The sequence below is a fragment of the Parasteatoda tepidariorum genome, chromosome 1, assembly GCF_982258835.1.
Source record: "Parasteatoda tepidariorum strain Cologne lab strain chromosome 1, Ptep-v5.0, whole genome shotgun sequence".
Taxonomy (NCBI): Eukaryota; Metazoa; Arthropoda; class Arachnida; order Araneae; family Theridiidae; genus Parasteatoda; species Parasteatoda tepidariorum.
In genome coordinates, this window is record NC_141755.1 from 24,335,846 (window position 1) to 24,359,980 (window position 24,135).

Sequence of the window (24,135 nt, forward strand, 5' to 3'; positions counted from 1 at the left end):
ATAAAGCAAGTGTAGTTTTTAAAAAGAAGGAAAAAATTAGCCTCTTTAGATACATATTCATACGGATACAATGGAGAAATTTTTTTTTGACATTAATTCTCGAATGCAAATATTTCACTATTAATCGGAAAAGGGCCCATGGGAGGTCTAAAACTTTCATGACTATGACACAAAACCAGGATATTAATTCTGTATCTTGGGTATGACCTAACTCTAATTATACAAAGGCAGCATATCAATAAACACATTACCTCTATATTTTTAGATTATCAACAACTGCATTCAATAAAATAAACCTTTTGAACGAAAAGCGAATATTTTTTCTCCTGCATGGTTAGAATTTTTTTTTATTTTTATAAATCTAGAGACTTCAGCGACTCCAAAGAGTTTATGGTAATTGATCAATAAATAGCAACTTTAAAAGTAGTTTTGAGAAGCGATTTGTCATTCGCATCCCTGCAATAATATTTACGCGAGCCACTGTGGCTTAGGCGATAGAGCGTTCGCCTCCAAATGAGATGACTAAAGTTCGAATCATGGCGGTGACTGGTTTTGCTCACGACCACGGTGCTGAAGTAGGATATCGTCAGTAGGTAGACTGATCATAGGTTATATACTCTCATTGTCGTCGTACTAACAGTAGGGGTCCTTACCATGTTACGGAAATGCGGGTTTGCTCCCCACAAAGACTAATCTTCCTCAAAGCTTGATCAAGGAGTTCCACTGCGTTCCGGATTTTGTTCAAAATTATGACTACGGAGTTGAACATAGATACTAGTCGTAAACTCAGAATTTGAACGGCTGTTTAATAAAATAGTATTATTGATTTTCTACATAGTCCACTATATACCGCCTATTGAAAAGGAGCGGAAATAATGTGTATAGTTTCGGACTAAAACTTTTGTCGACATATAAGAATCGCGGAGCCGAGCAATAGAATAAATTGCGATCAGCGTGTGCTGATGACTTTTGTTTCAACAATCTAATATTTCTCTTTTATTAATAACCACTCAGAACGAGCTTTTTCCATCCATCTGGCGCAATGCCAAATAGTGCGATCATCAATGTTGCTCACTTCGATAGAAGTTACGCAACCGCTTCACGCTCAGGAGAAAGCCCCATTCCACATCATCGTGGTTGGGTTTTCTGCGAAGTTCGGTGAGTGAACTCGCTAATCATACTATAGAAATGATCCTATGAAGTATGATCTTGCCAAATTTGGTATTTAAGAAATACATCTACACAATATCTGTTAAAAAATGTTGGTACTTTTAGGTTTTCAATCTTACTCTAATATTTCCATGTAGTTATTTATGTTAACAATGAAAGGTAACGCCTACGAACTGTTCGAATGTTATGGCAAAGATTACAAGGTAATGATAATTCTGTGTAAATTGGAGCAGTGTGTTTCATTTCTATTACAGCTTAACAACAGGGTCTGGAGTCGATTATATTTTATTAAATGCGACAATTAGAGAAAAATTGTAGATTTTGTGTGACCATCTACTAACAACATACCATGAAAAATTGAATTTTTGTAGCGACACCGTTAGTCGCTTGGGTGCCTATGCCAGTTCATAGAATTATAACAGCTTATACCTATTAGGACTTTGTCAAAATCTAGAAAAATTAACCCTCGAGTGGGATGTACTCAGCTCTACAGAAAAGTAAAATTTTTTAAATTTGTGAAGCAAAAATTCACTAATTCATTCAGTATCTGACTTTCTACTTGATTTTCTGAATAGATTTTTACTTGCGTTAAGAATATAAGAGCTTTAGTAAAAAAGAAATTTCTGTATATTTTGTTGGATGACAAACCCCTCTTTTTTGCACGTGAGAGTCCTTATTTTCCCAGACGGAATGTGTATATGAGAAATCAATTTCTTGCGTGTAACTGTGTAAATATATCTGCTCGCAAGGTTTTTAACACTTTTCACAAGTTATTTGCCAGTTGATAGGTATGCATGATAATTTTTTCTGTCCCGAATATTACTGCAATAGATGCTCCTTTTTGACTGTCAATTCCCGTCCAGATCTAGACTCAGACATCTGTATGCAACGGGATGTTTAAATCGGATCCGGAACATTTGATTGAACAAGAACAAAAGAAGACCTAGTAGAAATGTATACTCGAAAACCGAGAGCAGTAAATACAAAAATTACGTACTATAAGCACATAAACGTAATTAGTTCAAAGTACACGCAGATCGAATAAGCGTTGTAACGTAATTAGCATTAGTGATTAAATTAAACGTAGTGGTATATTCATTTTTTTAGTGTTTTCATGTACATGAAGCTTTACTGTTTCTAAACTTATTTTTAAACCATTTCTCTAATCACTTAAATCTTATTGACTAACCGCAGATGAAAAATACATTAAAAGCTGAATAACGATATTTGTATCAAATTTCCAACATTGGTCTTTAAGAAACCTCATGTGCTCGCTAGTATGACTTTTCAGAACGAACCGAAATGCAGGATGAATTTAATTCTCCACTTTGCTTGTAGCTTTTTATGCGTTTATTGCTCGACTATATCTTAAGTAAAAAGTGGGCGTTTTTTTTTCTTTAGAAATCTGATTGTGACCGTAAGGTAACGCCTACTTTTAGACGAATGTGGAAATTGAAGACTCCTGAGAGAGAGGGTTGACACACTTTAATACAAGCAATTTCCAACGACTAAATTTAAAATTTTTAGGACATAAAATTTTACTCGTGACCATCTATAAAGTAACTTTTACCATTTTATTCAAAACTTGAAATTTTCCCAAAGTGGCTCAAAATGTAAAGTTGAAACAGACATTTTATAAGTCAATCAAAAATATTTGCCTAATTGAAAGTTTCATTTTTTAGATAAATATTTTCTATTTCTACCCATATTTAGAATGATTCTTGAAACATTGTTTCTGAACATTCATTTTTCATATAATGACAGAGAGAATAAAGTGAAAAAGTTGAGTAGGAGACAATGGGCGTTTTTTTTTTAAAAAAAAAATCATTATAAATATCCCATTAAGGATTACTTTCAAATTTAAACTAAACTCAAACCGCATCAAGGATTTTTCAGTTGAAATCATAGGATAAAACAATCTTTTTTGCAAGCAATCGCTTAGCAATTATTAGATCGATAATGAAAAAAAAATATTGCCCGCAACAATGAGTTTAAACAATTTTATTTAAAAGGTATTATTAAAAAACTTTTAAAATTGTTGGCGCTTCGCGTTTCTTATGTGCGCAAGCAGCGAAATCGTGCAAACGTGTAAGCGTATTTCTTAGTATTTTTTTCCTTCCAATTTCAGAAAGAGGATTTAAAGTTAAGACTTCGTTAATTTTGTTGCATAAAGCAAGTGTAGTTTTTAAAAAGAAGGAAAAAATTAGCCTCTTTAGATACATATTCATACGGATACAATGGAGAAATTTTTTTTTGACATTAATTCTCGAATGCAAATATTTCACTATTAATCGGAAAAGGGCCCATGGGAGGTCTAAAACTTTCATGACTATGACACAAAACCAGGATATTAATTCTGTATCTTGGGTATGACCTAACTCTAATTATACAAAGGCAGCATATCAATAAACACATTACCTCTATATTTTTAGATTATCAACAACTGCATTCAATAAAATAAACCTTTTGAACGAAAAGCGAATATTTTTTCTCCTGCATGGTTAGAATTTTTTTTTATTTTTATAAATCTAGAGACTTCAGCGACTCCAAAGAGTTTATGGTAATTGATCAATAAATAGCAACTTTAAAAGTAGTTTTGAGAAGCGATTTGTCATTCGCATCCCTGCAATAATATTTACGCGAGCCACTGTGGCTTAGGCGATAGAGCGTTCGCCTCCAAATGAGATGACTAAAGTTCGAATCATGGCGGTGACTGGTTTTGCTCACGACCACGGTGCTGAAGTAGGATATCGTCAGTAGGTAGACTGATCATAGGTTATATACTCTCATTGTCGTCGTACTAACAGTAGGGGTCCTTACCATGTTACGGAAATGCGGGTTTGCTCCCCACAAAGACTAATCTTCCTCAAAGCTTGATCAAGGAGTTCCACTGCGTTCCGGATTTTGTTCAAAATTATGACTACGGAGTTGAACATAGATACTAGTCGTAAACTCAGAATTTGAACGGCTGTTTAATAAAATAGTATTATTGATTTTCTACATAGTCCACTATATACCGCCTATTGAAAAGGAGCGGAAATAATGTGTATAGTTTCGGACTAAAACTTTTGTCGACATATAAGAATCGCGGAGCCGAGCAATAGAATAAATTGCGATCAGCGTGTGCTGATGACTTTTGTTTCAACAATCTAATATTTCTCTTTTATTAATAACCACTCAGAACGAGCTTTTTCCATCCATCTGGCGCAATGCCAAATAGTGCGATCATCAATGTTGCTCACTTCGATAGAAGTTACGCAACCGCTTCACGCTCAGGAGAAAGCCCCATTCCACATCATCGTGGTTGGGTTTTCTGCGAAGTTCGGTGAGTGAACTCGCTAATCATACTATAGAAATGATCCTATGAAGTATGATCTTGCCAAATTTGGTATTTAAGAAATACATCTACACAATATCTGTTAAAAAATGTTGGTACTTTTAGGTTTTCAATCTTACTCTAATATTTCCATGTAGTTATTTATGTTAACAATGAAAGGTAACGCCTACGAACTGTTCGAATGTTATGGCAAAGATTACAAGGTAATGATAATTCTGTGTAAATTGGAGCAGTGTGTTTCATTTCTATTACAGCTTAACAACAGGGTCTGGAGTCGATTATATTTTATTAAATGCGACAATTAGAGAAAAATTGTAGATTTTGTGTGACCATCTACTAACAACATACCATGAAAAATTGAATTTTTGTAGCGACACCGTTAGTCGCTTGGGTGCCTATGCCAGTTCATAGAATTATAACAGCTTATACCTATTAGGACTTTGTCAAAATCTAGAAAAATTAACCCTCGAGTGGGATGTACTCAGCTCTACAGAAAAGTTAAATTTTTTAAATTTGTGAAGCAAAAATTCACTAATTCATTCAGTATCTGACTTTCTACTTGATTTTCTGAATAGATTTTTACTTGCGTTAAGAATATAAGAGCTTTAGTAAAAAAGAAATTTCTGTATATTTTGTTGGATGACAAACCCCTCTTTTTTGCACGTGAGAGTCCTTATTTTCCCAGACGGAATGTGTATATGAGAAATCAATTTCTTGCGTGTAACTGTGTAAATATATCTGCTCGCAAGGTTTTTAACACTTTTCACAAGTTATTTGCCAGTTGATAGGTATGCATGATAATTTTTTCTGTCCCGAATATTACTGCAATAGATGCTCCTTTTTGACTGTCAATTCCCGTCCAGATCTAGACTCAGACATCTGTATGCAACGGGATGTTTAAATCGGATCCGGAACATTTGATTGAACAAGAACAAAAGAAGACCTAGTAGAAATGTATACTCGAAAACCGAGAGCAGTAAATACAAAAATTACGTACTATAAGCACATAAACGTAATTAGTTCAAAGTACACGCAGATCGAATAAGCGTTGTAACGTAATTAGCATTAGTGATTAAATTAAACGTAGTGGTATATTCATTTTTTTAGTGTTTTCATGTACATGAAGCTTTACTGTTTCTAAACTTATTTTTAAACCATTTCTCTAATCACTTAAATCTTATTGACTAACCGCAGATGAAAAATACATTAAAAGCTGAATAACGTTATTTGTATCAAATTTCCAACATTGGTCTTTAAGAAACCTCATGTGCTCGCTAGTATGACTTTTCAGGACGAACCGAAATGCAGGATGAATTTAATTCTCCACTTTGCTTGTAGCTTTTTATGCGTTTATTGCTCGACTATATCTTAAGTAAAAAGTGGGCGTTTTTTTTCTTTAGAAATCTGATTGTGACCGTAAGGTAACGCTTACTTTTAGACGAATGTGGAAATTGAAGACTCCTGAGAGAGAGGGTTGACACACTTTAATACAAGCAATTTCCAACGACTAAATTTAAAATTTTTAGGACATAAAATTTTACTCGTGACCATCTATAAAGTAACTTTTACCATTTTATTCAAAACTTGAAATTTTCCCAAAGTGGCTCAAAATGTAAAGTTGAAACAGACATTTTATAAATCAATCAAAAATATTTGCCTAATTGAAAGTTTCATTTTTTAGATAAATATTTTCTATTTCTACCCATATTTAGAATGATTCTTGAAACATTGTTTCTGAACATTCATTTTTCATATAATGACAGAGAGAATAAAGTGAAAAAGTTGAGTAGGAGACAATGGGCGTTTTTTTTTAAAAAAAAAATCATTATAAATATCCCATTAAGGATTCCTTTCAAATTTAAACTAAACTCAAACCGCATCAAGGATTTTTCAGTTGAAATCATAGGATAAAACAATCTTTTTTGCAAGCAATCGCTTAGCAATTATTAGATCGATAATGAAAAAAAAATATTGCCCGCAACAATGAGTTTAAACAATTTTATTTAAAAGGTATTATTAAAAAACTTTTAAATTGTTGGCGCTTCGCGTTTCTTATGTGCGCAAGCAGCGAAATCGTGCAAACGTGTAAGCGTATTTCTTAGTATTTTTTTCCTTCCAATTTCAGAAAGAGGATTTAAAGTTAAGACTTCGTTAATTTTGTTGCATAAAGCAAGTGTAGTTTTTAAAAAGAAGGAAAAAATTAGCCTCTTTAGATACATATTCATACGGATACAATGGAGAAATTTTTTTTTGACATTAATTCTCGAATGCAAATATTTCACTATTAATCGGAAAAGGGCCCATGGGAGGTCTAAAACTTTCATGACTATGACACAAAACCAGGATATTAATTCTGTATCTTGGGTATGACCTAACTCTAATTATACAAAGGCAGCATATCAATAAACACATTACCTCTATATTTTTAGATTATCAACAACTGCATTCAATAAAATAAACCTTTTGAACGAAAAGCGAATATTTTTTCTCCTGCATGGTTAGAATTTTTTTTTATTTTTATAAATCTAGAGACTTCAGCGACTCCAAAGAGTTTATGGTAATTGATCAATAAATAGCAACTTTAAAAGTAGTTTTGAGAAGCGATTTGTCATTCGCATCCCTGCAATAATATTTACGCGAGCCACTGTGGCTTAGGCGATAGAGCGTTCGCCTCCAAATGAGATGACTAAAGTTCGAATCATGGCGGTGACTGGTTTTGCTCACGACCACGGTGCTGAAGTAGGATATCGTCAGTAGGTAGACTGATCATAGGTTATATACTCTCATTGTCGTCGTACTAACAGTAGGGGTCCTTACCATGTTACGGAAATGCGGGTTTGCTCCCCACAAAGACTAATCTTCCTCAAAGCTTGATCAAGGAGTTCCACTGCGTTCCGGATTTTGTTCAAAATTATGACTACGGAGTTGAACATAGATACTAGTCGTAAACTCAGAATTTGAACGGCTGTTTAATAAAATAGTATTATTGATTTTCTACATAGTCCACTATATACCGCCTATTGAAAAGGAGCGGAAATAATGTGTATAGTTTCGGACTAAAACTTTTGTCGACATATAAGAATCGCGGAGCCGAGCAATAGAATAAATTGCGATCAGCGTGTGCTGATGACTTTTGTTTCAACAATCTAATATTTCTCTTTTATTAATAACCACTCAGAACGAGCTTTTTCCATCCATCTGGCGCAATGCCAAATAGTGCGATCATCAATGTTGCTCACTTCGATAGAAGTTACGCAACCGCTTCACGCTCAGGAGAAAGCCCCATTCCACATCATCGTGGTTGGGTTTTCTGCGAAGTTCGGTGAGTGAACTCGCTAATCATACTATAGAAATGATCCTATGAAGTATGATCTTGCCAAATTTGGTATTTAAGAAATACATCTACACAATATCTGTTAAAAAATGTTGGTACTTTTAGGTTTTCAATCTTACTCTAATATTTCCATGTAGTTATTTATGTTAACAATGAAAGGTAACGCCTACGAACTGTTCGAATGTTATGGCAAAGATTACAAGGTAATGATAATTCTGTGTAAATTGGAGCAGTGTGTTTCATTTCTATTACAGCTTAACAACAGGGTCTGGAGTCGATTATATTTTATTAAATGCGACAATTAGAGAAAAATTGTAGATTTTGTGTGACCATCTACTAACAACATACCATGAAAAATTGAATTTTTGTAGCGACACCGTTAGTCGCTTGGGTGCCTATGCCAGTTCATAGAATTATAACAGCTTATACCTATTAGGACTTTGTCAAAATCTAGAAAAATTAACCCTCGAGTGGGATGTACTCAGCTCTACAGAAAAGTTAAATTTTTTAAATTTGTGAAGCAAAAATTCACTAATTCATTCAGTATCTGACTTTCTACTTGATTTTCTGAATAGATTTTTACTTGCGTTAAGAATATAAGAGCTTTAGTAAAAAAGAAATTTCTGTATATTTTGTTGGATGACAAACCCCTCTTTTTTGCACGTGAGAGTCCTTATTTTCCCAGACGGAATGTGTATATGAGAAATCAATTTCTTGCGTGTAACTGTGTAAATATATCTGCTCGCAAGGTTTTTAACACTTTTCACAAGTTATTTGCCAGTTGATAGGTATGCATGATAATTTTTTCTGTCCCGAATATTACTGCAATAGATGCTCCTTTTTGACTGTCAATTCCCGTCCAGATCTAGACTCAGACATCTGTATGCAACGGGATGTTTAAATCGGATCCGGAACATTTGATTGAACAAGAACAAAAGAAGACCTAGTAGAAATGTATACTCGAAAACCGAGAGCAGTAAATACAAAAATTACGTACTATAAGCACATAAACGTAATTAGTTCAAAGTACACGCAGATCGAATAAGCGTTGTAACGTAATTAGCATTAGTGATTAAATTAAACGTAGTGGTATATTCATTTTTTTAGTGTTTTCATGTACATGAAGCTTTACTGTTTCTAAACTTATTTTTAAACCATTTCTCTAATCACTTAAATCTTATTGACTAACCGCAGATGAAAAATACATTAAAAGCTGAATAACGTTATTTGTATCAAATTTCCAACATTGGTCTTTAAGAAACCTCATGTGCTCGCTAGTATGACTTTTCAGGACGAACCGAAATGCAGGATGAATTTAATTCTCCACTTTGCTTGTAGCTTTTTATGCGTTTATTGCTCGACTATATCTTAAGTAAAAAGTGGGCGTTTTTTTTCTTTAGAAATCTGATTGTGACCGTAAGGTAACGCTTACTTTTAGACGAATGTGGAAATTGAAGACTCCTGAGAGAGAGGGTTGACACACTTTAATACAAGCAATTTCCAATGACTAAATTTAAAATTTTTAGGACATAAAATTTTACTCGTGACCATCTATAAAGTAACTTTTACCATTTTATTCAAAACTTGAAATTTTCCCAAAGTGGCTCAAAATGTAAAGTTGAAACAGACATTTTATAAATCAATCAAAAATATTTGCCTAATTGAAAGTTTCATTTTTTAGATAAATATTTTCTATTTCTACCCATATTTAGAATGATTCTTGAAACATTGTTTCTGAACATTCATTTTTCATATAATGACAGAGAGAATAAAGTGAAAAAGTTGAGTAGGAGACAATGGGCGTTTTTTTTTAAAAAAAAAATCATTATAAATATCCCATTAAGGATTCCTTTCAAATTTAAACTAAACTCAAACCGCATCAAGGATTTTTCAGTTGAAATCATAGGATAAAACAATCTTTTTTGCAAGCAATCGCTTAGCAATTATTAGATCGATAATGAAAAAAAAATATTGCCCGCAACAATGAGTTTAAACAATTTTATTTAAAAGGTATTATTAAAAAACTTTTAAATTGTTGGCGCTTCGCGTTTCTTATGTGCGCAAGCAGCGAAATCGTGCAAACGTGTAAGCGTATTTCTTAGTATTTTTTTCCTTCCAATTTCAGAAAGAGGATTTAAAGTTAAGACTTCGTTAATTTTGTTGCATAAAGCAAGTGTAGTTTTTAAAAAGAAGGAAAAAATTAGCCTCTTTAGATACATATTCATACGGATACAATGGAGAAATTTTTTTTTGACATTAATTCTCGAATGCAAATATTTCACTATTAATCGGAAAAGGGCCCATGGGAGGTCTAAAACTTTCATGACTATGACACAAAACCAGGATATTAATTCTGTATCTTGGGTATGACCTAACTCTAATTATACAAAGGCAGCATATCAATAAACACATTACCTCTATATTTTTAGATTATCAACAACTGCATTCAATAAAATAAACCTTTTGAACGAAAAGCGAATATTTTTTCTCCTGCATGGTTAGAATTTTTTTTTATTTTTATAAATCTAGAGACTTCAGCGACTCCAAAGAGTTTATGGTAATTGATCAATAAATAGCAACTTTAAAAGTAGTTTTGAGAAGCGATTTGTCATTCGCATCCCTGCAATAATATTTACGCGAGCCACTGTGGCTTAGGCGATAGAGCGTTCGCCTCCAAATGAGATGACTAAAGTTCGAATCATGGCGGTGACTGGTTTTGCTCACGACCACGGTGCTGAAGTAGGATATCGTCAGTAGGTAGACTGATCATAGGTTATATACTCTCATTGTCGTCGTACTAACAGTAGGGGTCCTTACCATGTTACGGAAATGCGGGTTTGCTCCCCACAAAGACTAATCTTCCTCAAAGCTTGATCAAGGAGTTCCACTGCGTTCCGGATTTTGTTCAAAATTATGACTACGGAGTTGAACATAGATACTAGTCGTAAACTCAGAATTTGAACGGCTGTTTAATAAAATAGTATTATTGATTTTCTACATAGTCCACTATATACCGCCTATTGAAAAGGAGCGGAAATAATGTGTATAGTTTCGGACTAAAACATTTGTCGACATATAAGAATCGCGGAGCCGAGCAATAGAATAAATTGCGATCAGCGTGTGCTGATGACTTTTGTTTCAACAATCTAATATTTCTCTTTTATTAATAACCACTCAGAATGAGCTTTTTCCATCCATCTGGCGCAATGCCAAATAGTGCGATCATCAATGTTGCTCACTTCGATAGAAGTTACGCAACCGCTTCACGCTCAGGAGAAAGCCCCATTCCACATCATCGTGGTTGGGTTTTCTGCGAAGTTCGGTGAGTGAACTCGCTAATCATACTATAGAAATGATCCTATGAAGTATGATCTTGCCAAATTTGGTATTTAAGAAATACATCTACACAATATCTGTTAAAAAATGTTGGTACTTTTAGGTTTTCAATCTTACTCTAATATTTCCATGTAGTTATTTATGTTAACAATGAAAGGTAACGCCTACGAACTGTTCGAATGTTATGGCAAAGATTACAAGGTAATGATAATTCTGTGTAAATTGGAGCAGTGTGTTTCATTTCTATTACAGCTTAACAACAGGGTCTGGAGTCGATTATATTTTATTAAATGCGACAATTAGAGAAAAATTGTAGATTTTGTGTGACCATCTACTAACAACATACCATGAAAAATTGAATTTTTGTAGCGACACCGTTAGTCGCTTGGGTGCCTATGCCAGTTCATAGAATTATAACAGCTTATACCTATTAGGACTTTGTCAAAATCTAGAAAAATTAACCCTCGAGTGGGATGTACTCAGCTCTACAGAAAAGTTAAATTTTTTAAATTTGTGAAGCAAAAATTCACTAATTCATTCAGTATCTGACTTTCTACTTGATTTTCTGAATAGATTTTTACTTGCGTTAAGAATATAAGAGCTTTAGTAAAAAAGAAATTTCTGTATATTTTGTTGGATGACAAACCCCTCTTTTTTGCACGTGAGAGTCCTTATTTTCCCAGACGGAATGTGTATATGAGAAATCAATTTCTTGCGTGTAACTGTGTAAATATATCTGCTCGCAAGGTTTTTAACACTTTTCACAAGTTATTTGCCAGTTGATAGGTATGCATGATAATTTTTTCTGTCCCGAATATTACTGCAATAGATGCTCCTTTTTGACTGTCAATTCCCGTCCAGATCTAGACTCAGACATCTGTATGCAACGGGATGTTTAAATCGGATCCGGAACATTTGATTGAACAAGAACAAAAGAAGACCTAGTAGAAATGTATACTCGAAAACCGAGAGCAGTAAATACAAAAATTACGTACTATAAGCACATAAACGTAATTAGTTCAAAGTACACGCAGATCGAATAAGCGTTGTAACGTAATTAGCATTAGTGATTAAATTAAACGTAGTGGTATATTCATTTTTTTAGTGTTTTCATGTACATGAAGCTTTACTGTTTCTAAACTTATTTTTAAACCATTTCTCTAATCACTTAAATCTTATTGACTAACCGCAGATGAAAAATACATTAAAAGCTGAATAACGTTATTTGTATCAAATTTCCAACATTGGTCTTTAAGAAACCTCATGTGCTCGCTAGTATGACTTTTCAGGACGAACCGAAATGCAGGATGAATTTAATTCTCCACTTTGCTTGTAGCTTTTTATGCGTTTATTGCTCGACTATATCTTAAGTAAAAAGTGGGCGTTTTTTTTCTTTAGAAATCTGATTGTGACCGTAAGGTAACGCTTACTTTTAGACGAATGTGGAAATTGAAGACTCCTGAGAGAGAGGGTTGACACACTTTAATACAAGCAATTTCCAACGACTAAATTTAAAATTTTTAGGACATAAAATTTTACTCGTGACCATCTATAAAGTAACTTTTACCATTTTATTCAAAACTTGAAATTTTCCCAAAGTGGCTCAAAATGTAAAGTTGAAACAGACATTTTATAAATCAATCAAAAATATTTGCCTAATTGAAAGTTTCATTTTTTAGATAAATATTTTCTATTTCTACCCATATTTAGAATGATTCTTGAAACATTGTTTCTGAACATTCATTTTTCATATAATGACAGAGAGAATAAAGTGAAAAAGTTGAGTAGGAGACAATGGGCGTTTTTTTTTAAAAAAAAAATCATTATAAATATCCCATTAAGGATTCCTTTCAAATTTAAACTAAACTCAAACCGCATCAAGGATTTTTCAGTTGAAATCATAGGATAAAACAATCTTTTTTGCAAGCAATCGCTTAGCAATTATTAGATCGATAATGAAAAAAAAATATTGCCCGCAACAATGAGTTTAAACAATTTTATTTAAAAGGTATTATTAAAAAACTTTTAAATTGTTGGCGCTTCGCGTTTCTTATGTGCGCAAGCAGCGAAATCGTGCAAACGTGTAAGCGTATTTCTTAGTATTTTTTTCCTTCCAATTTCAGAAAGAGGATTTAAAGTTAAGACTTCGTTAATTTTGTTGCATAAAGCAAGTGTAGTTTTTAAAAAGAAGGAAAAAATTAGCCTCTTTAGATACATATTCATACGGATACAATGGAGAAATTTTTTTTTGACATTAATTCTCGAATGCAAATATTTCACTATTAATCGGAAAAGGGCCCATGGGAGGTCTAAAACTTTCATGACTATGACACAAAACCAGGATATTAATTCTGTATCTTGGGTATGACCTAACTCTAATTATACAAAGGCAGCATATCAATAAACACATTACCTCTATATTTTTAGATTATCAACAACTGCATTCAATAAAATAAACCTTTTGAACGAAAAGCGAATATTTTTTCTCCTGCATGGTTAGAATTTTTTTTTATTTTTATAAATCTAGAGACTTCAGCGACTCCAAAGAGTTTATGGTAATTGATCAATAAATAGCAACTTTAAAAGTAGTTTTGAGAAGCGATTTGTCATTCGCATCCCTGCAATAATATTTACGCGAGCCACTGTGGCTTAGGCGATAGAGCGTTCGCCTCCAAATGAGATGACTAAAGTTCGAATCATGGCGGTGACTGGTTTTGCTCACGACCACGGTGCTGAAGTAGGATATCGTCAGTAGGTAGACTGATCATAGGTTATATACTCTCATTGTCGTCGTACTAACAGTAGGGGTCCTTACCATGTTACGGAAATGCGGGTTTGCTCCCCACAAAGACTAATCTTCCTCAAAGCTTGATCAAGGAGTTCCACTGCGTTCCGGATTTTGTTCAAAATTATGACTACGGAGTTGAACATAGATACTAGTCGTAAACTCAGAATTTGAACGGCTGTTTAATAAAATAGTATTATTGATTTTCTACATAGTCCACTATATACCGCCTATTGAAAAGGAGCGGAAATAATGTGTATAGTTTCGGACTAAAACTTTTGTCGACATATAAGAATCGCGGAGCCGAGCAATAGAATAAATTGCGATCAGCGTGTGCTGATGACTTTTGTTTCAACAATCTAATATTTCTCTTTTATTAATAACCACTCAGAACGAGCTTTTTCCATCCATCTGGCGCAATGCCAAATAGTGCGATCATCAATGTTGCTCACTTCGATAGAAGTTACGCAACCGCTTCACGCTCAGGAGAAAGCCCCATTCCACATCATCGTGGTTGGGTTTTCTGCGAAGTTCGGTGAGTGAACTCGCTAATCATACTATAGAAATGATCCTATGAAGTATGATCTTGCCAAATTTGGTATTTAAGAAATACATCTACACAATATCTGTTAAAAAATGTTGGTACTTTTAGGTTTTCAATCTTACTCTAATATTTCCATGTAGTTATTTATGTTAACAATGAAAGGTAACGCCTACGAACTGTTCGAATGTTATGGCAAAGATTACAAGGTAATGATAATTCTGTGTAAATTGGAGCAGTGTGTTTCATTTCTATTACAGCTTAACAACAGGGTCTGGAGTCGATTATATTTTATTAAATGCGACAATTAGAGAAAAATTGTAGATTTTGTGTGACCATCTACTAACAACATACCATGAAAAATTGAATTTTTGTAGCGACACCGTTAGTCGCTTGGGTGCCTATGCCAGTTCATAGAATTATAACAGCTTATACCTATTAGGACTTTGTCAAAATCTAGAAAAATTAACCCTCGAGTGGGATGTACTCAGCTCTACAGAAAAGTTAAATTTTTTAAATTTGTGAAGCAAAAATTCACTAATTCATTCAGTATCTGACTTTCTACTTGATTTTCTGAATAGATTTTTACTTGCGTTAAGAATATAAGAGCTTTAGTAAAAAAGAAATTTCTGTATATTTTGTTGGATGACAAACCCCTCTTTTTTGCACGTGAGAGTCCTTATTTTCCCAGACGGAATGTGTATATGAGAAATCAATTTCTTGCGTGTAACTGTGTAAATATATCTGCTCGCAAGGTTTTTAACACTTTTCACAAGTTATTTGCCAGTTGATAGGTATGCATGATAATTTTTTCTGTCCCGAATATTACTGCAATAGATGCTCCTTTTTGACTGTCAATTCCCGTCCAGATCTAGACTCAGACATCTGTATGCAACGGGATGTTTAAATCGGATCCGGAACATTTGATTGAACAAGAACAAAAGAAGACCTAGTAGAAATGTATACTCGAAAACCGAGAGCAGTAAATACAAAAATTACGTACTATAAGCACATAAACGTAATTAGTTCAAAGTACACGCAGATCGAATAAGCGTTGTAACGTAATTAGCATTAGTGATTAAATTAAACGTAGTGGTATATTCATTTTTTTAGTGTTTTCATGTACATGAAGCTTTACTGTTTCTAAACTTATTTTTAAACCATTTCTCTAATCACTTAAATCTTATTGACTAACCGCAGATGAAAAATACATTAAAAGCTGAATAACGTTATTTGTATCAAATTTCCAACATTGGTCTTTAAGAAACCTCATGTGCTCGCTAGTATGACTTTTCAGGACGAACCGAAATGCAGGATGAATTTAATTCTCCACTTTGCTTGTAGCTTTTTATGCGTTTATTGCTCGACTATATCTTAAGTAAAAAGTGGGCGTTTTTTTTCTTTAGAAATCTGATTGTGACCGTAAGGTAACGCTTACTTTTAGACGAATGTGGAAATTGAAGACTCCTGAGAGAGAGGGTTGACACACTTTAATACAAGCAATTTCCAACGACTAAATTTAAAATTTTTAGGACATAAAATTTTACTCGTGACCATCTATAAAGTAACTTTTACCATTTTATTCAAAACTTGAAATTTTCCCAAAGTGGCTCAAAATGTAAAGTTGAAACAGACATTTTATAAATCAATCAAAAATATTTGCCTAATTGAAAGTTTCATTTTTTAGATAAATATTTTCTATTTCTACCCATATTTAGAATGATTCTTGAAACATTGTTTCTGAACATTCATTTTTCATATAATGACAGAGAGAATAAAGTGAAAAAGTTGAGTAGGAGACAATGGGCGTTTTTTTTTAAAAAAAAAATCATTATAAATATCCCATTAAGGATTCCTTTCAAATTTAAACTAAACTCAAACCGCATCAAGGATTTTTCAGTTGAAATCATAGGATAAAACAATCTTTTTTGCAAGCAATCGCTTAGCAATTATTAGATCGATAATGAAAAAAAAATATTGCCCGCAACAATGAGTTTAAACAATTTTATTTAAAAGGTATTATTAAAAAACTTTTAAATTGTTGGCGCTTCGCGTTTCTTATGTGCGCAAGCAGCGAAATCGTGCAAACGTGTAAGCGTATTTCTTAGTATTTTTTTCCTTCCAATTTCAGAAAGAGGATTTAAAGTTAAGACTTCGTTAATTTTGTTGCATAAAGCAAGTGTAGTTTTTAAAAAGAAGGAAAAAATTAGCCTCTTTAGATACATATTCATACGGATACAATGGAGAAATTTTTTTTTGACATTAATTCTCGAATGCAAATATTTCACTATTAATCGGAAAAGGGCCCATGGGAGGTCTAAAACTTTCATGACTATGACACAAAACCAGGATATTAATTCTGTATCTTGGGTATGACCTAACTCTAATTATACAAAGGCAGCATATCAATAAACACATTACCTCTATATTTTTAGATTATCAACAACTGCATTCAATAAAATAAACCTTTTGAACGAAAAGCGAATATTTTTTCTCCTGCATGGTTAGAATTTTTTTTTATTTTTATAAATCTAGAGACTTCAGCGACTCCAAAGAGTTTATGGTAATTGATCAATAAATAGCAACTTTAAAAGTAGTTTTGAGAAGCGATTTGTCATTCGCATCCCTGCAATAATATTTACGCGAGCCACTGTGGCTTAGGCGATAGAGCGTTCGCCTCCAAATGAGATGACTAAAGTTCGAATCATGGCGGTGACTGGTTTTGCTCACGACCACGGTGCTGAAGTAGGATATCGTCAGTAGGTAGACTGATCATAGGTTATATACTCTCATTGTCGTCGTACTAACAGTAGGGGTCCTTACCATGTTACGGAAATGCGGGTTTGCTCCCCACAAAGACTAATCTTCCTCAAAGCTTGATCAAGGAGTTCCACTGCGTTCCGGATTTTGTTCAAAATTATGACTACGGAGTTGAACATAGATACTAGTCGTAAACTCAGAATTTGAACGGCTGTTTAATAAAATAGTATTATTGATTTTCTACATAGTCCACTATATACCGCCTATTGAAAAGGAGCGGAAATAATGTGTATAGTTTCGGACTAAAACATTTGTCGACATATAAGAATCGCGGAGCCGAGCAATAGAATAAATTGCGATCAGCGTGTGCTGATGACTTTTGTTTCAACAATCTAATATTTCTCTTTTATTAATAACCACTCAGAATGAGCTTTTTCCATCCATCTGGCGCAATGCCAAATAGTGCGATCATCAATGTTGCTCACTTCGATAGAAGTTACGCAACCGCTTCACGCTCAGGAGAAAGCCCCATTCCACATCATCGTGGTTGGGTTTTCTGCGAAGTTCGGTGAGTGAACTCGCTAATCATACTATAGAAATGATCCTATGAAGTATGATCTTGCCAAATTTGGTATTTAAGAAATACATCTACACAATATCTGTTAAAAAATGTTGGTACTTTTAGGTTTTCAATCTTACTCTAATATTTCCATGTAGTTATTTATGTTAACAATGAAAGGTAACGCCTACGAACTGTTCGAATGTTATGGCAAAGATTACAAGGTAATGATAATTCTGTGTAAATTGGAGCAGTGTGTTTCATTTCTATTACAGCTTAACAACAGGGTCTGGAGTCGATTATATTTTATTAAATGCGACAATTAGAGAAAAATTGTAGATTTTGTGTGACCATCTACTAACAACATACCATGAAAAATTGAATTTTTGTAGCGACACCGTTAGTCGCTTGGGTGCCTATGCCAGTTCATAGAATTATAACAGCTTATACCTATTAGGACTTTGTCAAAATCTAGAAAAATTAACCCTCGAGTGGGATGTACTCAGCTCTACAGAAAAGTAAAATTTTTTAAATTTGTGAAGCAAAAATTCACTAATTCATTCAGTATCTGACTTTCTACTTGATTTTCTGAATAGATTTTTACTTGCGTTAAGAATATAAGAGCTTTAGTAAAAAAGAAATTTCTGTATATTTTGTTGGATGACAAACCCCTCTTTTTTGCACGTGAGAGTCCTTATTTTCCCAGACGGAATGTGTATATGAGAAATCAATTTCTTGCGTGTAACTGTGTAAATATATCTGCTCGCAAGGTTTTTAACACTTTTCACAAGTTATTTGCCAGTTGATAGGTATGCATGATAATTTTTTCTGTCCCGAATATTACTGCAATAGATGCTCCTTTTTGACTGTCAATTCCCGTCCAGATCTAGACTCAGACATCTGTATGCAACGGGATGTTTAAATCGGATCCGGAACATTTGATTGAACAAGAACAAAAGAAGACCTAGTAGAAATGTATACTCGAAAACCGAGAGCAGTAAATACAAAAATTACGTACTATAAGCACATAAACGTAATTAGTTCAAAGTACACGCAGATCGAATAAGCGTTGTAACGTAATTAGCATTAGTGATTAAATTAAACGTAGTGGTATATTCATTTTTTTAGTGTTTTCATGTACATGAAGCTTTACTGTTTCTAAACTTATTTTTAAACCATTTCTCTAATCACTTAAATCTTATTGACTAACCGCAGATGAAAAATACATTAAAAGCTGAATAACGATATTTGTATCAAATTTCCAACATTGGTCTTTAAGAAACCTCATGTGCTCGCTAGTATGACTTTTCAGAACGAACCGAAATGCAGGATGAATTTAATTCTCCACTTTGCTTGTAGCTTTTTATGCGTTTATTGCTCGACTATATCTTAAGTAAAAAGTGGGCGTTTTTTTTCTTTAGAAATCTGATTGTGACCGTAAGGTAACGCCTACTTTTAGACGAATGTGGAAATTGAAGACTCCTGAGAGAGAGGGTTGACACACTTTAATACAAGCAATTTCCAACGACTAAATTTAAAATTTTTAGGACATAAAATTTTACTCGTGACCATCTATAAAGTAACTTTTACCATTTTATTCAAAACTTGAAATTTTCCCAAAGTGGCTCAAAATGTAAAGTTGAAACAGACATTTTATAAGTCAATCAAAAATATTTGCCTAATTGAAAGTTTCATTTTTTAGATAAATATTTTCTATTTCTACCCATATTTAGAATGATTCTTGAAACATTGTTTCTGAACATTCATTTTTCATATAATGACAGAGAGAATAAAGTGAAAAAGTTGAGTAGGAGACAATGGGCGTTTTTTTTTTAAAAAAAAAATCATTATAAATATCCCATTAAGGATTACTTTCAAATTTAAACTAAACTCAAACCGCATCAAGGATTTTTCAGTTGAAATCATAGGATAAAACAATCTTTTTTGCAAGCAATCGCTTAGCAATTATTAGATCGATAATGAAAAAAAAATATTGCCCGCAACAATGAGTTTAAACAATTTTATTTAAAAGGTATTATTAAAAAACTTTTAAAATTGTTGGCGCTTCGCGTTTCTTATGTGCGCAAGCAGCGAAATCGTGCAAACGTGTAAGCGTATTTCTTAGTATTTTTTTCCTTCCAATTTCAGAAAGAGGATTTAAAGTTAAGACTTCGTTAATTTTGTTGCATAAAGCAAGTGTAGTTTTTAAAAAGAAGGAAAAAATTAGCCTCTTTAGATACATATTCATACGGATACAATGGAGAAATTTTTTTTTGACATTAATTCTCGAATGCAAATATTTCACTATTAATCGGAAAAGGGCCCATGGGAGGTCTAAAACTTTCATGACTATGACACAAAACCAGGATATTAATTCTGTATCTTGGGTATGACCTAACTCTAATTATACAAAGGCAGCATATCAATAAACACATTACCTCTATATTTTTAGATTATCAACAACTGCATTCAATAAAATAAACCTTTTGAACGAAAAGCGAATATTTTTTCTCCTGCATGGTTAGAATTTTTTTTTTTTTTATAAATCTAGAGACTTCAGCGACTCCAAAGAGTTTATGGTAATTGATCAATAAATAGCAACTTTAAAAGTAGTTTTGAGAAGCGATTTGTCATTCGCATCCCTGCAATAATATTTACGCGAGCCACTGTGGCTTAGGCGATAGAGCGTTCGCCTCCAAATGAGATGACTAAAGTTCGAATCATGGCGGTGACTGGTTTTGCTCACGACCACGGTGCTGAAGTAGGATATCGTCAGTAGGTAGACTGATCATAGGTTATATACTCTCATTGTCGTCGTACTAACAGTAGGGGTCCTTACCATGTTACGGAAATGCGGGTTTGCTCCCCACAAAGACTAATCTTCCTCAAAGCTTGATCAAGGAGTTCCACTGCGTTCCGGATTTTGTTCAAAATTATGACTACGGAGTTGAACATAGATACTAGTCGTAAACTCAGAATTTGAACGGCTGTTTAATAAAATAGTACTGATTTTCTACATAGTCCACTATATACCGCCTATTGAAAAGGAGCGGAAATAATGTGTATAGTTCCGGACTAAAACTTTTGTCGACATATAAGAAACGCGGAGCCGAGCAATAGAATAAATTGCGATCAGCGTGTGCTGATGACTTTTGTTTCAACAATCTAATATTTCTCTTTTATTAATAACCACTCAGAACGAGCTTTTTCCATCCATCTGGCGCAATGCCAAATAGTGCGATCATCAATGTTGCTCACTTCGATAGAAGTTACGCAACCGCTTCACGCTCAGGAGAAAGCCCCATTCCACATCATCGTGGTTGGGTTTTCTGCGAAGTTCGGTGAGTGAACTCGCTAATCATACTATAGAAATGATCCTATGAAGTATGATCTTGCCAAATTTGGTATTTAAGAAATACATCTACACAATATTTGTTAAAAAATGTTGGTACTTTTAGGTTTTCAATCTTACTCTAATATTTCCATGTAGTTATTTATGTTAACAATGAAAGGTATCGCCTACGAACTGTTCGAATGTTATGGCAAAGATTACAAGGTAATGATAATTCTGTGTAAATTGGAGCAGTGTGTTTCATTTCTATTACAGCTTAACAACAGGGTCTGGAGTCGATTATATTTTATCAAATGCGACAATTAGAGAAAAATTGTAGATTTTGTGTGACCATCTACTAACAACATACCATGAAAAATTGAATTTTTGTAGCGACACCGTTAGTCGCTTGGGTGCCTATGCCAGTTCATAGAATTATAACAGCTTATACCTATTAGGACTTAGTCAAAATCTAGAAAAATTAACCCTCGAGTGGGATGTACTCAGCTCTACAGAAAAGTTAAATTTTTTAAATTTGTGAAGCAAAAATTCACTAATTCATTCAGTATCTGACTTTCTACTTGATTTTCTGAATAGATTTTTACTTGCGTTAAGAATATAAGAGTTTTAGTAAAAAAGAAATTTCTGTATATTTTGTTGGATGACAAACCCCTCTTTCTTGCACGTGAGAGTCCTTATTTTCCCAGACGGAATGTGTATATGAGAAATCAATTTCTTGCGTGTAACTGTGTAAATATATCTGCTCGCAAGGTTTTTAACACTTTTCACAAGTTATTTGCCAGTTGATAGGTATGCTTGATAATTTTTTCTGTCCCGAATATTACTGCAATAGATGCTCCTTTTTGACTGTCAATTCCCGTCCAGATCTAGACTCAGACATCTGTATGCAACGGGATGTTTAAATCGAATCCGGAACATTTGATTGAACAAGAACAAAAGAAGACCTAGTACAAATGTATACTCGAAAACCGAGAGCAGTAAATACAAAAATTACGTACTATAAGCACATAAACGTAATTAGTTCAAAGTACACGCAGATCAAATAAACGTTGTAACGTAATTAGCATTAGTGATTAAATTAAACGTAGTGGTATATTCATTTTTTTAGTGTTTTCATGCACATGAAGCTTTACTGTTTCTAAACTTATTTTTAAACCATTTCTCTAATCACTTAAATCTTATTGACTAACCGCAGATGAAAAATACATTAAAAGCTGAATAACGTTATTTGTATCAAATTTCCAACATTGGTCTTTAAGAAACCTCATGTGCTCGCTAGTATGACTTTTCAGGACGAACCGAAATGCAGGATGAATTTAATTCTCCACTTTGCTTGTAGCTTTTTATGCGTTTATTGCTCGACTATACCTTAAATAAAAAGTGGGCGTTTTTTTTCTTTAGAAATCTGATTGTGACCGTAAGGTAACGCCTACTTTTAGACAAATGTGGAAATTGAAGACTCCTGAGAGAGAGGGTTGACACACTTTAATACAAGCAATTTCCAACGACTAAATTTAAAATTTTTAGGACATAAAATTTTACTCGTGACCATCTATAAAGTAACTTTTACCATTTTATTCAAAACTTGAAATTTTCCCAAAGTGGCTCAAAATGTAAAGTTGAAACAGACATTTTATAAATCAATCAAAAATATTTGCCTAATTGAAAGTTTCATGTTTTAGATAAATATTTTCTATTTCTACCCATATTTAGAATGATTTTTGAAACATTGTTTCTGAACATTCATTTTTCATATAATGGCAGAGAGAATAAAGTGAGAAAGTTGAGTAGGAGACAATGGGCGTTTTTTTTTATAAAAAAAAATCATTATAAATATCCCATTAAGGATTACTTTCAAATTTAAACTAAACTCAAACCGCATCAAGGATTTTTCAGTTGAAATCATAGGATAAAACAATCTTTTTTGCAAGCAATCGCTTAGCAATTATTAGATCGATAATGAAAAAAAAATATTGCCCGCAACAATGAGTTTAAACAATTTTATTTAAAAGGTATTATTAAAAAACTTTTAAATTGTTGGCGCTTCGCGTTTCTTATGTGCGCAAGCAGCGAAATCGTGCAAACGTGTAAGCGTATTTCTTAGTATTTTTTTCCTTCCAATTTCAGAAAGAGGATTTGTCAGACTATGGATTTCAATGAACAAGGTTCGAGTAAGAGTCGGAGATCACGAGTTCGAAAAACCTCTGAAAGAGGGAGTTCGAACATTTAAAAATAGTTTAAAGACAGAATTTGCATAGTATTAATTTTGAGTGTGTAAGTACCCTCATTATGCAACTGTTATATTGTATATATATGACAAATCAAGATTGGATTTGAAGTTTTGTTTCTTTTGATTTTCATGACTGTATGTTATTGAATTCGTTACCTTATGTTATGGAGAGGATTGTTTTCCTTTATGATGTTTAAGTTAAGTTATGATTTTACTTGCTTAATAAAATTTATGATTAGTTAAAAGATGACTTTTTCATTATGCTTGCTGGGCATTTTCCACAACGCACTAAACTCTGCCAGCAGGATTTAAAGCTAAGACTTCGTTAATTTTGTTGCATACAGCAAGTGTAGTTTTTAAAAAGTAGGAAAAAATTAGCCTCTTTAGATACATATTTATACGGATACAATGGAGAATTTTTTTTTTTTTTTTGACATTAATTCTCGAATGCAAATATTTCACTATTAATCGGAAAAGTGCCCATGGGAGGTCTAAAACTTTCATGACTATGACACAAACCCAGGATATTAATTCTGTATCTTGGGTATGACCTAACTCTAATTATACAAAGGCAGTATATCAATAAAAACATTACCTCTATATTTTTAGATTATCAACAACTGCATTCAATAAAATAAACCTTTTGAACGAAAAGCGAATATTTTTTCTCCTGCATGGTTAGAATTTTTTTTTTTTTTATAAATCTAGAGACTTCAGCGACTCCAAAGAGT

The 24,135-nt window shown here is 33.3% G+C and overlaps 7 non-coding genes across 7 annotated transcripts; all 7 read right to left on the minus strand.

The window, feature by feature from the left end:
• Positions 1–1,005: 1,005 nt before the first annotated feature.
• LOC147816330 (small nucleolar RNA U3) lies at positions 1,006–1,211 on the minus strand. The gene has a single exon (XR_015430362.1). It is a non-coding gene; the product is annotated as a small nucleolar RNA U3 (small nucleolar RNA).
• Positions 1,212–4,342: 3,131 nt separating this feature from the next.
• LOC147816331 (small nucleolar RNA U3) lies at positions 4,343–4,548 on the minus strand. The gene has a single exon (XR_015430363.1). It is a non-coding gene; the product is annotated as a small nucleolar RNA U3 (small nucleolar RNA).
• A 3,128-nt stretch (positions 4,549–7,676) lies between these two features.
• LOC147816332 (small nucleolar RNA U3) lies at positions 7,677–7,882 on the minus strand. The gene has a single exon (XR_015430364.1). It is a non-coding gene; the product is annotated as a small nucleolar RNA U3 (small nucleolar RNA).
• Positions 7,883–11,010: 3,128 nt separating this feature from the next.
• LOC147816333 (small nucleolar RNA U3) lies at positions 11,011–11,216 on the minus strand. Its single transcript, XR_015430348.1, has one exon. It is a non-coding gene; the product is annotated as a small nucleolar RNA U3 (small nucleolar RNA).
• Positions 11,217–14,344: 3,128 nt separating this feature from the next.
• On the minus strand, positions 14,345–14,550 carry LOC147816334 (small nucleolar RNA U3). Its single transcript, XR_015430366.1, has one exon. It is a non-coding gene; the product is annotated as a small nucleolar RNA U3 (small nucleolar RNA).
• A 3,128-nt stretch (positions 14,551–17,678) lies between these two features.
• Positions 17,679–17,884, minus strand: LOC147816335 (small nucleolar RNA U3). Its single transcript, XR_015430354.1, has one exon. It is a non-coding gene; the product is annotated as a small nucleolar RNA U3 (small nucleolar RNA).
• Positions 17,885–21,010: 3,126 nt separating this feature from the next.
• LOC147816336 (small nucleolar RNA U3) lies at positions 21,011–21,216 on the minus strand. Its single transcript, XR_015430370.1, has one exon. It is a non-coding gene; the product is annotated as a small nucleolar RNA U3 (small nucleolar RNA).
• Positions 21,217–24,135: the final 2,919 nt, after the last annotated feature.